We start from the raw sequence: 16,386 nt of genomic DNA, 5'->3' as shown, positions 1-16,386 counted from the left end.
GTACATAAATAAAGATGATTTGGCTTTACTCCACAGCCATTAAATCTTCATGTCTTCATGCATGGAAGAACTTTGTGAGCTGAAACTGATCATAAAACTCTTTACAGCCTAAGGGACCTAGAAATTCTCAGCCTAACCTTTCCCACCAGCAAAAAAGCTACAAAAGTATTTTGGTTTCAAATATATGATTTCGATGTTCCATGAAAACTAAACAAGGTCTGATGACAGTTAGACACATGAAAAGAAACTATGGAGAAAATATATCCAGAATCAGATTTTATATCTGTTGCACACACAAGCTCTTAAAGAAAAAATATCTATCTGGTGTTAGACAAAATGTGAACTTTGCTACAGACATTGCTGAGGCCACACCTCTACAAAAAGTGATTGGGGCCAGTGCCAAGATAACACCAGTTGCTCCAAGTGGTGCATAATAGCTAAAAGCCAGGCTTTACCCCTTAAAGTTATAATAGGTTGAAAAGGGTTAAATTTAATTGTTAAGTGTGATTTTGTTTCCATGCAAATTAAATCCTCAGACATCGGGGGGAAAAAAAAAAAAAAAAATGTTTAAAAGGACATGCACAGAACTATTTACAGATTAAAAATAGGAGCAATGATATTTTACACCAGCCTTAGATCAACAGCAAGTTTGAGGAAATTGTTGTTGTACTTGTTACCCAGGACAGAAAGAGAGGTAAAGATATAGGTGGTGAAAGGAGAGGCAAAACCCCTGATGCCCAAGAGCAAAAGCAGCATAGATTTTTCACTGCTGCGGGGAGAAAACAAACTTACTTTTGTCCTAAACTATCAAATTCATTCCTATGTAGAAGAAAGTCTAAGAAGTCATTTGTCCATGACAGTAGTATCCTTGCTGCATTTTAGAATACCTGTGTTAGTAATGTCTGACAACAAGGCACCTTTAATGAACATGAGATTTAGCAGTTTGCAGTGAAGTACGTACGAGGCATGTCACTCACTGTAAGTCCCCGTTATTTCCAGCACAACAGGTCAATAGAAAACAGTGTCAAAATAATAAAGCACCTACAAATGAAAGATGATAGGGGCCATATTCAGCCCTGTTAAATCAGAGCATGGCACCAGCAAAGCATGGGTTGTCATTTGCTGACCTTTCATTCACTGGAAAATTGGAAACAAGAGTGCCTGTGCTGCTCGGAATGGATGTCAAGATCCCCCGGGGACACGTAGCTCTCTAAGGAGACAGATGAGGAGAAACAGCAATCCAAAAAATTACTTACAGTACCTGGAGGCCATGCCATTTGTCCAAGACAGAAAACTCATACCTGAGAAAGCAAAACAGGCAAAACAACAGAATGGGTGCCAAGAGTTCAAAAGTCACAGGCGTGTGTCACACAAGGAAGGCCACCCTGTGGGTCAGTTGCTATGTAACATTCCCAGGAAACTGTGTTTTCTGAAGAGCCTGCTACATACATTTAGAATTACAGATGTCATCTGGCAACATATATGACCAGAACTTCCTAAGAGCCTATGGATTCAAAAGCATTCTTCTTTCAATAGCACCTTAAACTCATAGATACCTGATTTATTCACAATTTCTTACTGAGATCCTGAGTTTAAATCACAAGCATCCCCCAGAGCGATGGCTAAACCATCTGCTCTTGCAGTAACATCACAAAAAGGCACTTAGTGTTTCCTATAAGAACCTGATGTTATCTAGCACAGAAGCCAGGAGTGAGGGGTAGCTGGATCTCAGTAAAGCACCACAGCCCAGCCACAGAGCAACTCTTCATTGATCTGTAAGAGTGGTGTGGGAATCAATACGCAACATTTTCTTAAACCAAAAGACCACTTCACCTGATGTTTTCACTACCTGCCTTGGTCTTTTTTAAAGAAACTGTCAAGACGTGCTGTAAGAACTTTTAAATAAGAAGACAGTGACTATAAACAAGTGTTTTAATAGCAACATTAGTCAAGTGGTCTTGTTGATTGATGGTGTGGATTAGGCAGGTTAGATGAGTTTAAAGAGAATGTCGGGTTTTAATTTTTTTTCTATAATATAGTCACAAAATTTTTTTTCAAAGTCAGAGTCAGCCATTTCTATAACCAGCCATATTACTGTTCAAGTGATAAATTTTTGACAGTTTCAGATGATGTGGTGCCCCCATCCTTCTAAGGTAATAATTCATTAGTGTTTTGTGTATAATTCCAACATTCCAGCACGCTTATCTATTGTTCCAGCTTTGGGTACTCTTACTACTTATGCAGGTAAGTGAACCATAGAATACCAGTTGGAAGGGACCTCAAGGATCACCTGGCCCAAATTTTATTGGCAAATGCACTGTGTAGACAAGACGGCCCAACACCCTGTCCAGACAAATCTAAAAACTGTCCAGGTTTGGGGAATACACCACTTTCCTGGGAGATTATTTCAATGGCTGATCGTTCTTGTGAAATTTTTCCTTTAGTGTCTAATAAGACTCTCCCCTGGAGTAACTTGTACCAATTACCCCTCATCTTCTCTGTGTGATGTAAATTGAGAGTCTCTCTTGAAAAAAGAGAGTCTTCTTTTAGCCACCCTTTAAATACTGGAATATGGTGTTAAGGTCTCCCTTAAGCCTTCTTCTCTCAAGGCTGAACAAACCCATCTTTCTTAGCCTTCCCTCACACAGCAGGCTTCTCAGTCCTTTGATAATCTTTCTGGACCTTCTATGGACCCTCTCCAGTGCGTTCACATCTTTTTTTGCATGGCAGGGACCAAAACTGAGCACGGAACTCCATGTGTGGCCTCCCAGGGCCCTTTCATGTCATATTAAAGCCCACAGTTTTAATCTCAATATATTCCTTTAGGTGTAACAATCAATGCAAGATTCAGCTTCTATACTGAAAAGCCCACAAAATTCTGTATTACTAGTGGATAGCACTGAAGAAGTCCAGGCAGTTGATCAAACCAAACTTCACCAGTTCTGACTTTCTCAGTGAGAATATAAATAGCAAAGTATCAGAAGCAATGTACACATACAGTAGCTGTGCCTGAATTCAGAGTGCGATGGAGGACTGAATTGTACAAGCCCAGCTTGAAGACAGAAAACAAAGTCTTCGCCCTCTCCTCCTTTCAATTATGAGTCCACCTGTCTGTCTGCCTCTCCTGGCTGAAAAATACAGCTGTGATTGTGACTGATGTTTACACATTCTCACTAGCATCTGATGATTGGGGACCAAAAGACAGAAAAGGGCTTTCAAAAGACGGTGGGAAAAAGGGCAGGAAGCGAGAAAGGGTTTTATATATTTAGTGTTCTGAACTGATCATGCGGCTAAGTGGTGTGCAATTGTGCACTGTTCTAAGGAATCAAGACCAAAATTTTCTTGAAGAATCACTATGAATTTCTGTCATGTCTGGGTTCCTCCAGGAATATTTGATTTCTGGGCTATGAGGAGGCAACTAACTGCTTCATTCTTAGGTATGTGGCTCAATGTTTGTAGTTGAGTCATTAGCACTCAATCTGCTGCATCATCATCATGTGCATGATTGTGCCAAGAGACAGATGTGGCAGACGATCAGCATTCACAGTTTGCTTTGCTGAGGATCAACACAAAGCCCAGCAGAAAGCAGTGAGGATGAACATTAGTTATGCCCTTGCCTGCTCCTTGTCACTCCTACCTCTTGAGCTAGAGCAACTTGTCTAGCAGTGATGCCTGCCTGTTACTACTGAGACTTTCAAGGGTGCCTTTCAGGTGATCCTGGAGGTCTCTAGAACACCCTGCCTCAAACAAGTTCCTTCCCAGCTTTGATAATATACACATAAATATTTCAGCCCTTGCAAGCTTTTTTGTCTAGAGGCTGCTAATGCATCTATTATTCTATTAAGTTTCCATCATAACAATATTTTCTACTCAGACAGCTCATTAGTCACCTCCTAAAGATATCATAAACCTAGTGTCTGCATAGGGAGATAGTAAATATCTCTGCAGACTCCTTCAAAATTCTGTGTTTTCTCCTTTGTTCCTTTTCTTCCTCATTCCAGCAGGAGGAATGAGAGGAAATATTCATAGTCCTCAAGAACTTTGGTGTTCATATGTGTGATAGCAAAGTGCTTTTTGTTCTTTCTTCAAAGAAATAGGAACTTGAAGCACAAAGATATGAACAAGCAAGGCTTAAAGGCATTTAGATACCTAGGCAGACAGATACACAACTGGTCCCTTTCATATCAACAGGATTTAGGCCTTAGAAAAGGCAAGCAATGAAAAGGGTCCCTTCAGATGTTGCTATTGTCAGTTAATGGAAGGAATCCTAGATTTCTTCCAACTTCTGATAGATCTTGATCTGAAGGGTGTTGGATTAATAGACTGAGAGAGTAGCTCTGGAAATCCTGAAAGAGGATTTATCCTCCTAGACATAGTTGGACAACACCGGCATCTTACAACTTTTGTGACATTTGTGACAAGGCATAACTGTTAAGAGTGACTGTCGTCTCTATGTCCATCCAACCAGTGGCCTTTCTCTCTGCCTGCTCTGTAAATCTGTTGTCTTTTGTATCATATTGAGTTGTTACTGTGGTTTTTAATCAGTCATACATATGCTTTATACTTTCCATCCGAAATGTAAGGCACATCTCTGCAACCTGAAAATATATACAGGGAAATATGCACATTTAGGAATGAGGAATAAACTCCTATCCAGCCATGCCATCACTTGACATGTCCAGCTCATCTTCTGGTTCAGAGTAAAAGATAGAAAAAAATGTGAGTCTATTTTGCTCTGAACAGACATCAGCTGTCAATAGAATTCAGTCAGTCCTCAAGTCAGTTCAAAGCCATCTTCTGCACTAATCCTTTGTGTTACCTCTGAGGGTCACAGAGCTACAGAGGATACTTCTCATCTCCTGCAGAGTTTCCATAAAATAGTATTCTAGACACAAGGCTATTTTTGCAGCCTGTGAGTGCAGCTGTACACTTGATCCTGGCAATGTTGCTTTTAAAGCTACTGACTTTAGCGTACGCTCTCATTTGCCTCTTGTAGCACTGAATCACTTTTTGGTTCCTAAAGCATCTGCTATAAGTACAACAATCACATGGGGGCTTAGAATGGGCTGTAGATGCTCCTAGTGAACTTCACAGCTTAGTTTAGTCAGGAAAATGCTCTCATCTACACCCAGAATTAAACCCTTGCAGAAATGGTCCTGGATCTTGCTGCCTGTGGTTTTGGCTTCACAATAAATCCTTGGGCCCAGATACATGTATAGGCTATGTGAGCAGGTAAACAACAATGAATAAAATGCATATGCAGTCCTCAAGAGCTGTTTTCTATTTTAGCATTTCTGATAGAAACATTAAGTCTCAAAATATCACTGAGCAAAATTAATCCAAATACCATGAACACAAGCACCATGATCATCATGAATGCAATCATAATGACTTACACAGAGCCTTTGATGATCCCATCCCAATACAGTGACACCTGCAACCCTGAATAGGATTCAAAAAGCAAACATGACAGAATATTTTTGGTTGAAGTGTGTTTTAGGAACTGCAGAAAGAAACATAACACAGAGACAAGCTCACTTTTAATACTGTGAGATACCAGCATAAAAGTGCATCTAGAAAAACAGACTAAAGGAAATTTCCACCGAATAAAATTACACAAAGCAGCATGATAAATTCAAGCTAAGGAAGGCATCCAAAAGCAGTAACAGCTGTCATTGTTCCCGCTGTCCATGTTCTATGAAACACACAGGCTGAAAAACTTTGGTTTATAGAGGTGCAAATAGGAAAGTCATCACCAAGCACTACTGTGATAAATCAGAATGGTGGAAGGGTAAGGAAGAAAAGGGCAAAAAAATCTAGGCAACCAAAACAAAGGCCTGAAAGTTATACCACAGCTTGCCATTTATCCCTCCACTACATTGAGTTGCACCAGATTTCTGCTGGTTGGTTGTTACAGAGCTGTCAATGCTTCATTAACATTACACTGAACCATGCAGAAATCCAGTCTGATGTACAATAGATGTTTTCATAGCTACTGAGGACACTGTTTGTCCCTTTGATGAGGAGCAACTTCATAGCAATACTCCCTGGATGAGTAGCTAGTGAAAACTATAGGCTGTATCACATGACTCCGTGCTAAATATGTTATTAAGAAAGCAAGATCATCTGTTTCAAGACTGAAGTTCTACATCTTTTCTCAGTTGATCCTTACTTCAGTGTTGTCAAAGCTCTCCCAAAGCTTTATGTTGTGTTAGAGATCTCCTCAAGGTCCTGTTATTCTGATTGGAAGAAATGACTGACCCTTTGTGAGCATACATTCCCTGTGGATTCCAATTCTTGAGTTCAAGTGTGCATAACACAATATAGACATTCTTGAAAACAAAAATAGATATTGAAATGCGTTATAAACGACTGACAGTTGATGTGTCTGTCACTATTTATACACACAAATAATTGAGTGGCAAGTTTCAGGGACCTAATTTTTTCTCCATGATTACTCTGTTCTGCAGCGACTTTCCAGTTTGTCAAAAGCTAATTATCACAATCCTTGAAGTGGGCTGCAAACACTGACTGTCTTGTCCTCCGTTGTAGGCCTCCAGTTTTCAGTGATAATGACATTGTCAGTATATCTCTCCTAAACCAGAGGAGAAACCAGGAAATGCATGGAAAATCAGCTATTAGTGTAGATCACTGTAACACATTCTTAAGGTAAGCCATTACAGCAGCCTGTCATCTCTCCTGAATTACAAGAGACACCAGTAATTACTCTTAGATTTCAAAAGCTTGGTGAACATAATGACATACATTTGTATTCTACATGCTTATTTTACCAAAATGAGATTCTCAAGCTCATTAAATAAATTCCAGAATTTTCTATCACACCGGGAAAAGACTTAAGTGTCAAAAAGAAAATGTAGCTGGCCATAAGGCCAACTTCTGTTATAGCGTCTGTTTTTTCATGCTTTTCTATTATACTTCATTTTCAGATATATTGTAGAAAGTGAGTGCTAAGGCTGGTTTGTACTTTGCACAGAATAATCAGCCAGAGTCTTTCCCAAAAGCTGTGAATATAAAGCAAGAAATCATTTGGCCAAGCATCAAATATTCAACAGGTCTTTCTCCTTAAAGAGCAAGATGCCTTGCATAAGAAATGCTTTGGCACAGATTCTGGCTATGGCAAACAAAAATTATTTTTCAAATTTGCATAACCCTGATTTTATAAGGTTACTGTGTATTCTCTTTTGAGGACCATACACACCCATCCCACTGCCTCCTTGGAATTCTCTCACAAAGCAAAGCCTGATCCAACTCCAACTTTTAAAAAGCAAGTTTCTGCATGCTCACAGCCATTGCAGGGGTCTGATATTGCAAGTGTGGTTACACTGGATTTAGGTGCACACTAATAACAGTTTTTAAAGGTGGCCATCTGATTAGTGGGAAGCCAGAGACCATCCATTCATGCAGAGCAACCACAAACAATAATTTTACCTCAAAAATTATCTGGTGTAGGTAGCCAGGTGGGGAAACGTGCGTTAATAAACAAGTACAGCAATGTCTCCTACATCCTCAAATGCTAGGAAAAATAACTGTAGTTGCAAAATGTCTTCACAACCTCTATCTGCTTAAATGATACTTGCTCTGGGTGCTATAATACTCTGGGTTAAGCATTCCCTTAAACCCATGTGATAGTATTTTCCTCACCATTGCAATCCAAAAGGCCATGCACTCAAACCCTGTAACCCCTCAACGACCTTGTCGTGCGCAGATGGCAGTGGTTTGATACCATGGAGGTACCAAAGTCAGAAGATACTAGAGTGCACCATATTACAGGCCATTTAAGAAAACAATTCAACCCCATTTAGGCAGTGTTATAAAGGCCAACCCCCCCTAAACTTTAGTTTGTCCAGAAGACCCTGCTCCACACTGAATGCAGCAGACATGGAAGACAGCACTGGAAAAGTGTTTTGTACAGAAGAGACATCTGTGGCCATGACACTTGACTATGAAGCAAATCCACACCTCTCAAGCAATGTCAAATGATCTCTCAAATGTCCAGATCCAAGTTAAAGCTACAACAGACTGAGGGGTCACGTCAGCTGCTGCTTGTGGTCATAAGCCATTGAAGAACATATCCCAAGTAATCTCTGAGGCAGAGAGCTGCAGGAACATTCTAAAGTGACATTTGCTTGGTCAGGTAACAAAGATGATCAGAAAACAGCGCAGAAACTCCCAGGGTCTTGATACAGCAAAGTATCCTTTGCTAACAGCTGCCTGAAATGAGATGGCTGATTTTCTGATGCTGCCTAATCCAGGACTAACTGAAGCAAGAGTGAAACTTCTCATCAGCTTCTCTGGAGGTTTTAGACTTCACTTCATAGGACAGTAGATACTTCTGCAATCCCTTAAAATTTACTGTGGAAGGATACCACGGTAGGTAACATTTAGATAACTACAAAAGTTAATTATCTGATTCATCATGCAAAACCAAGTGTCCTTGATACAGACAAACAATTCCTTTTAGCAAGGTGTTCAAATGCATGGTTAGGATGGATTGCATCTTGGTCTTTATGGATTACTCTTACTGTATGCATTTATTCATATCAAAGATCTCTATTCTGAAACTGAATAGCAGCTGAATTTGGTGTAAGGCTTCTGTGCCCATAAACTTAATTATTGCATGGTCCTAAAAAATTTACTTCAACAGCTGCCCATATTTTCAACCCAACTCCTACAGTTTCTACGTCTGTAAGCTTTCATTTTCTGTTCTCACATCTTTTGCAACAGCTCTTTCAGTAACACATTCAAATCTCACCACTTAGAATGAAGCTCCAGAACTTTGAAATCGTGGTACCCACTTTAGCCTCAGACTGATGGTAAATGTAGCACATGTCTGCATCTGCAAGTAAGTATATAAAAGAAGGCAAAGAAAGGTCATACCACAGGTTTGTACAAACTCACATCGTAGCTTTTACTCGTCATGCCCCTGAGTTTCATAAGGCCAGATTTCTTTCTGATGCAATTTCTGTACAGCTGACAAAAACATCCCACTGGAGTTGTATCAGAGCTGCCTTCTTTTTCCTCTTGTGAGCAGGCTTTGTGTTAAGTAAGGGAAAGGAACTGTGAGGTGTTGTCTTTCACACAGGAGGGATAGAAGCAGAAAAGTTCTCTTGCAGGAGTACCCCCAATGACTCATGAAATTACAACGCACAAAAATTATTAAACTTCACATTTCATGGAAGTTTTACACTATTAGAAAAATTGGGTGGGTAGATAGTTTTAATACACTTATATAGGCAGAAACAAACCCACACTGATATCTTAAGAATTTTTTACCAGCTTAAATAACAGGTGACAAGAGGACAGTGAAGAGAACAAGAAACAGAGACCTCTCAAATCTATCTCTGATTTGGTTTAGGCATGAGGCTTCAGCCCATTACTGACATGGATCCCATGCAAAACCAGCCATAACAGGGATGATAGGAAAGACAGCTCCTGTCATATTTTCAGTCTGTCATGATTTTCTAATAGGGAGTAAAATTTATGCCTAAGAAAATATTTTGGGGGTTGAAATTTACATTAGGAGTGTAAAGTTTATAAGGTGATCTGGTCATTCATATCTTGGTCCTTCTCCATCTAATATTCAAAATTATAAACTCATGTTCTGAATGTTTAGCATTGGACAGATGGTTCTACTTGAGCTGGACCCAATTAAGTATTATGCAGGAACTAAGAAAAAAAAAAAACCAAAAAACTGGTGGGGCTTTTTACTTCTTCATTGTCTCCAGATTTCTCTCAGTTTCTCATTGTTGAACAAGAAGAGTACATTAACTTTCCCAAATCATTAAGCTCACTATTTAAGGAATGCTTGGCAGTAGTAGGCTGTTTATTGACTCAAAACCTAAATAAACAGTTTGTAGCAGTTTTGATTACTTCCATTAATCTCTGCAAATAAGTTAATTTTATTTCTACATACTTTAGCATTAAGAAGAGAAAAATGTCAAAATTCTATCAGAAATGTTCTACTCCTGATTTTTCCTGCACCAAGAAGTAGTGGCTAGCTTTCTGGAAAACTTGGTCTTATGATCAGGTTTGTCAACTTTACATGAAAGAAGTTCACCTGTGACAGATTTGTTTCCAATACCGCTGGGTAGTAACATGCCAGCAGCGTGTGAGACACCTTTCTTGGCAAATATTGCTTCTCTTGCAGCTGGATTCTCAGATGTAACAAGTCCACAAATGCACCCTTCTGGCACACCAGGTCTCTTTTCATTGCTACAGCATTCAGATGCAGCTATCTGCATTTTCCCAGACTGCAGAAATATCTGGGTTTGATGCCTAGGGCTAGTCATCCAGAGGAAATGACCACAGCTTTGAGGTTCCAGTCTAGCGTCAGGCTTCTCCAGACATCACTGAGAGACAAACCAGAGTACCACCATGGTCCCAGAAGTTAGTGGGGTGCAGCAATATAGAAATACACAGGATGGTGTTTATAAGAGTGGACCTTTCTGAAAAACCTTTATTTGAAAGAATATCCCCCCACTGCTCACTATCAAAGAAAACATCAGTGCTGGAGAGCAGTGAACTTAAACATTTTTGGTTTATGAAGAATAAAACATTTTGTACAACTAGCTCCAGAAGCATTTTGTTCTTATTTTAGGCCTCTCTTAACTCTGAGTGTGTTTTGTATTATCTTCCATAATAGCCACAGAATGTCTGAGGAGGCAACATCTTCTGTCCTCCTACTAGCAGTGTCAGAGAAACCATGAGAGAAACAAAGCCAAATATTATGTAGTCTGGCTGTCAAAATAATCCTGTGGGAAAGAGTCACATTTTCAGAGGGAAATACAGGATTTGAACTTGCTCTCCAATGTCTCAAATGGGAGAGGCAATACTACCACCTCTACCACCTATTTCTTCCTCCAGACTATTTGACTTAATTTTTTTATGACTAGTGGAACCTTTGGTTTTTAATCTCTCTTTATAGACTAAAGATAATTAGGGAGCTAAGGTGTTATTTAAGGAAACCTAACACATATTCCCTTGTTGAATAAAGTACTTGCTAAAAATAAAATCACTCTAGCTAATGAAAAGAGAGAAAAATAACCATAGCCAATTAAAAAAGAATGGGAGTGGGAAACAGGCCTGAGAATGAATATGGAAAGCTTTCATCATTCAATACATTATTAATCAACATAATTAAAAAGTTGTTAACTTTTTAGTGCCTGGTTTTGTATGGTTTTGTTAGACCACAGAGAAAGTAGAAAATGATAGTGCAGACACTCTCAAGAAATTCAAATTAAAACACAGCTTTTAAATTCTTCACATCAGGCATACAGTGTTCTTCTCAAGGAGGGTAAAGACATCCTGAAAATGTTGGCTGGGAAGGGTCCCTTGACAACATCTCCCTTCTCCACTCAAGATTCCCCCTCTGGAAAGTTCAAGGCACTGAGAAGTGTGCTTGTGCCAGAGCTTCACAGAAAAAAATATCACTTTTAATCTCTCTCAAAATAGGCACCAAAAAATAATAGCATAATGGAAAGGACTGGGGAAATCTCTCTAAAGAACCTTGTTTGTTTTCTCAGGTCTCGGATTTGTAAACACTCCTGTTTGCAAAGAGAGCTGCACTGACAGCTTTAACTCCATGACACACAGGCACTGGAGCCTGTAACCTTTCCTGACACCCACAGTGCAGTCCCCAGCACATAGAATCAAGTTTAGAAACGTATCTTTTAATGAAGTTCTGTAGCAAACACAGGGTGAGACACTAGAACCATCAAACACTACCCTGAAATTACGTATGACAACAATCTCAAAGACAAACCTGGAAAAGGGGACCATGGTTAGTACAGGTGGTGAAGGATTTAACAGATCACTTTAGCATCAATACACACTGAAAAACATACTAGAAACACAAAACTATCTTCCATCTTTGTGGACTTAAAATGCATCATTTTATAGAAGTGAAAAACATTACCAACACTACAGCTGTTTTCCTAACTCCTTTCTTAATGTCAGATCACATTTGGAGCTATGACCTCAGTTACAGCCCTGGAACCCAAAGCTAGAGCAGAATCGGCAAAAGCTTTGAGTTTGGGCTCACATAACCATGTCCAAAAAGGAAGATCCTGAATCCTTGGGGCCCAGAAACCTACAGAGAATGATTTTCATCATTGAACATAGCAAGTTTTTACAGTTATAAAAAGTCTGTTAAATTGCAAAGAATTTGTGTGATTTTTTTTTTTGTTATTGCTATCCCACAAGTCTCCCTTTTACTTGAAATTCATCTCTAAAGCAGAAATTAAGTTGTTTCAGTTGTGTCATTGCTCTGAAAAAAACATAATGGAGCTATACTGACACAATTTCTCAAGCAAATGAATTCTCATTTTTCACCCAAATATCAGTCTGCATTAAGTGGTAGCTCCGAAAACTTAATCCATGATTCATTTAAGTTATTAACACATTTGTGTAACAAATCTCTCAGGGGAACACATTGCAGAAAGTTTGCGCTCCAGAGACACGCAGACAGTTTTTGGGAGGGTTCAGAGACTATGGATGCTCAACACCAAACTAAGATGCAAACTAAGTTTGTGAGCTGAAAACAATGTTTCTACCCGAGGACACATTTTTCAGCCACAGGTATTAGACACAATTGTAAATCCTCACCGACAAAAGCAGTCCTAACGAAATCAGATGCTTTCATTGGAACAACTGTAGGGAATTAGGACTTAAAATCTCTTTAATTTAAAATCTATTGTTATCTTCAGGACAACTGTTAATAGTGGCTAACACATTCACTTGGTGAAGCTCGAAAAATCAATACAACCTTACTGCTAGCATTTAAAAATCCAGTTAACCACAATTAATCAAAGTTAGATAAATATTGTCCTTTCTTTACAACAATAACAACAAAGACCATCCAATTTTGAAATTATGGCATTGTTTCTGTTTTCTCAGTAAACATTTTTGACCAGGTCTAATTAATTTTTAAGGTTTTTTTGTATCAACATTTTCAATGATACACAAAATCTCAGACTTTCCACAAACTTCCAATGTCAGCTAAAGAAGTTATCAAAAAATAATTCTCTGATAGACAACAGAGTGGTGAGCACAGTGCTGCTATTCCAGTGCCAGAAACCAGTCATAGTTCTAAATACATACAACAGAAGAGGGAGTTCCACTAAATTATTTTCTGGTAGCAGGTGTGTCTGTAGAAGAGGCTGAAACTCCAGACAGCTCAATAGCTTGCAGACATCAAATAAAGCACACCACACAAATTGAACAAATACAATAACCAGTCCTTAAAAACCCCAAACCTCTTAAGCAATGGGAGGCTCTCTGCAGAAAGTTACACTTCAACTCTGATATTTCCCCTGTGCTCAGTAATATCAGTTTCTGAATTGGAAATGTTTTAGCCAGTACAAAGCGAAGTTCGGCTCAGAGCAATGGGCACATTCAGGCAACACAGTTTGACATTTGTCCCAAAGGCACATGGAAAATTGGTGTCCAGAACACAAATAAATTAGATCTTCCATCTTCTAAGCTGCTGCACGACCTAACCTGTTGATATTTACCCTTGGATGCCCATAACCTCACAATCAATCACAGGATTCTCATCTGCTCATCTAAAGCATGGATTTTCCAGATAGCTACTTTTTAAGCTTCTTCTCCTTCTGACTACTGCATCTTTTGTACAGTTTAAGTACAGGGTAGTTTGGTGGACCTTCGGGGGAAAAAAAAAACAAACAAAAAACAACCAGACAAAAAAACCCCACCCAAACAACTCTGATGAAAGTATTTGTTAAATATAGCAGAGATTTGCCGTGAATGTATATCTCAAATGCACTCCCAGGAAGGAAAATTCTTCCACCCCTACATTCATTGAAGAAGAATCTTTCTATCTCTGACTTGTTTATCATTTTGAGACTAAACCGGTAAGCCGTGTGTATTTCTGCTGCAGTACTGCTTAAACAGATATATTTTCTTGTGCATTAAGTGCTCTGTCTGGTTTTACAGTGGAGCTGCACACATAAAGACAAAAGCTATAATGAAAGGTTTCAAAAAAACCTTTTCCTTAAAAAAGTGTTTTCCCTAAAAAATGTATATCTGAGCTGATGATGTGCTCAATTACCTTGTAACCTGAAAGGATATGCATGCTGTTACTTTAGCTCTTAATCATAAGATACTATCTTCTGTGGGTTTGAAATGTCAACTCTTTCTAGCAAATATTAAATTATTATTTGTTTTATATACTCATTTAAAAGTTACTCTTTAGCAAGGTTTAAAATTAACCAGTTACTCTACACTGCAGTTAAAATTGCCTTCTGAGGGGCACATTCTCATTGGCATGTGTATGACTTCACCCTTTAGAAGACATTTCTGCTATTTGTCAAAATCCCTAGAGGCATCTTCATGACAAATAGAAGTGAGCAGTGACATTTCTCAGTGATTTTATTCAATTATAAGTAATGGAGCTTTCTTCAAACACGGGGTTTATTTAATACCAGCTATATCAATTGTTAAATCCTTCATGGAGATCTTTAACTCATTAAATAAGAGCCCAAACCACACATCAATTACTAAATATTTTTTTCATTCAGTCACAACCCAGTTTCCTTTGTTTTCTTTGCAACTGAATAATATTTGGAAACTGAAATCTGGAAAATTTAAGAACTGAGGCAAGCCTCAATTCACACTACATACTTACCCTCTTTCTGTCCACATAGACACCTCCTACAAAGAACCATTAAGCTAAAATCAGTCTTGAAATCTCACAAAGAATCACAGTTGAGCTTAGTGAATTAAAAAGAAATCAAATCATCTAATGAGCTTCAGAAAATCAAATTAAACCAAAATTAAAATTTATGTGACCTCTATGAAACTTTGTGATCTTTTTTATCAAGGAATATTTCTGATGATCACATTACAGAGGTGTTGATTCTAAAGTCAATGTTTGTATCATTTACAGATTTTAGCTTTAAGCATATACATAATTTTGAGAAGATTGGCGTTTGATGCAATTGTCTGATTGCATGCAATCAAAGTAATTAAGGCAGGAATACTTTCCAAATATCTATCCAGCGTTACCAGTTACAAAGTAAAGCATGACAATCAGTGGCAAGAACTTTTAAGCAGCAGTGCATTAGGCAAGACAGAAGGTGCTTCTGGCATGGAAGGCACAAATTTCTCTCTCAGCCCAAACCTGGCCTCGGTGCTGGCAGGGCAGACCCTTCTCCCGTCTGCGAGCTGAAGAGGGAGTGCAGAGGACACGACCACTCCGCTGATACGAGAGGTCCAAGGCAGGACCTCTGAAAGCACACCACTGCAATCAGCGGACCATTTTCTACACAGATGCAGAAACAACTGTTCTCTTGATTCCTTTCCCTGAGATTAATGCATCCAGGAAATATAGAAGAGAATGGTTTCCATGCTCCCTTCCACTACTTCTGAATTTCCTGTGTTGTTGGAATCATATCTTGTAAAGAGCAATTCTTTCACTGGCCTTGAATCATATAAGCACCACAAGCACCGCTTGCTGCTCATTCTCAGGAGTGAGAGGCTCAGTGAATGAAGAAGGACAGACAGGCTGTCAAGGTAAATCTTTACACCAAGCCAAGCTGTAATAAGAACTGAGAAGACAAGAAGAAGAACAAGAACTGACAGAGAAGCTGGAGCCAGCAGCTGAGGTATAGGGCTGTGCCTTCCATATGCTGCATCATTTCTCACAATCTCGATTTGAAATATTAGCCCAAACTGGATATTGATGAGCATGTAATTTAGCAAAGCTAATAGCTAATATCTTCTTGATATTTTCTTTTTTACACAGTACTGTCCTGTTTTGTCCTGTTTTCACTACCATGCAAGTGAAAACATCTCTGAGAAATCTTGCTCATAATAAGTGTTTTGAAAAAAAGTTTTCACGATCAATAGTGCCGGTCTTTGAATATAATGAAAGAGAACTTCTCAGCCTAAACTGAGATGGACAGTCACATACTCCCTCATATACTTATAATGACTCTAATCTTTCCTAATTAGCTTTTGTTATCAACATCAATGCAAGTTAGACCCCGTTTATCGATGGACTTTTTGTGCAGAATTGTCCACACGACAGCCTATGGGAAGGAAAGATGCATGTCCTGAATACATCACCATAGAAATATGGCCTGGACAGGACCAAAAATCCCATGAATTGGTGGACTCTGATAATCTGGATGGTCCTTCTTGTGCCCAGGAAGTACAGAAATGCTCAGGCATGCAGTTTGTCCATTATCCGGAAATCCTACACCACCACCTCAACACCAGAAGTACCTCAGCCATAGCTGGCACAGCCTCATGGTCTCAATTAGTTTACACCAGGGTTAGAGCTGAATTTCTGAAGCTGTTTGTCCATAAGCAGCCCAAGGCCTAGCTGTGTAGCAAGAGACAGAA

This window comes from Hirundo rustica, chromosome 6, assembly GCF_015227805.2.
Source record: "Hirundo rustica isolate bHirRus1 chromosome 6, bHirRus1.pri.v3, whole genome shotgun sequence".
Lineage (NCBI taxonomy): Eukaryota > Metazoa > Chordata > Aves > Passeriformes > Hirundinidae > Hirundo > Hirundo rustica.
Note: the sequence above shows the minus strand (reverse complement) of the source record.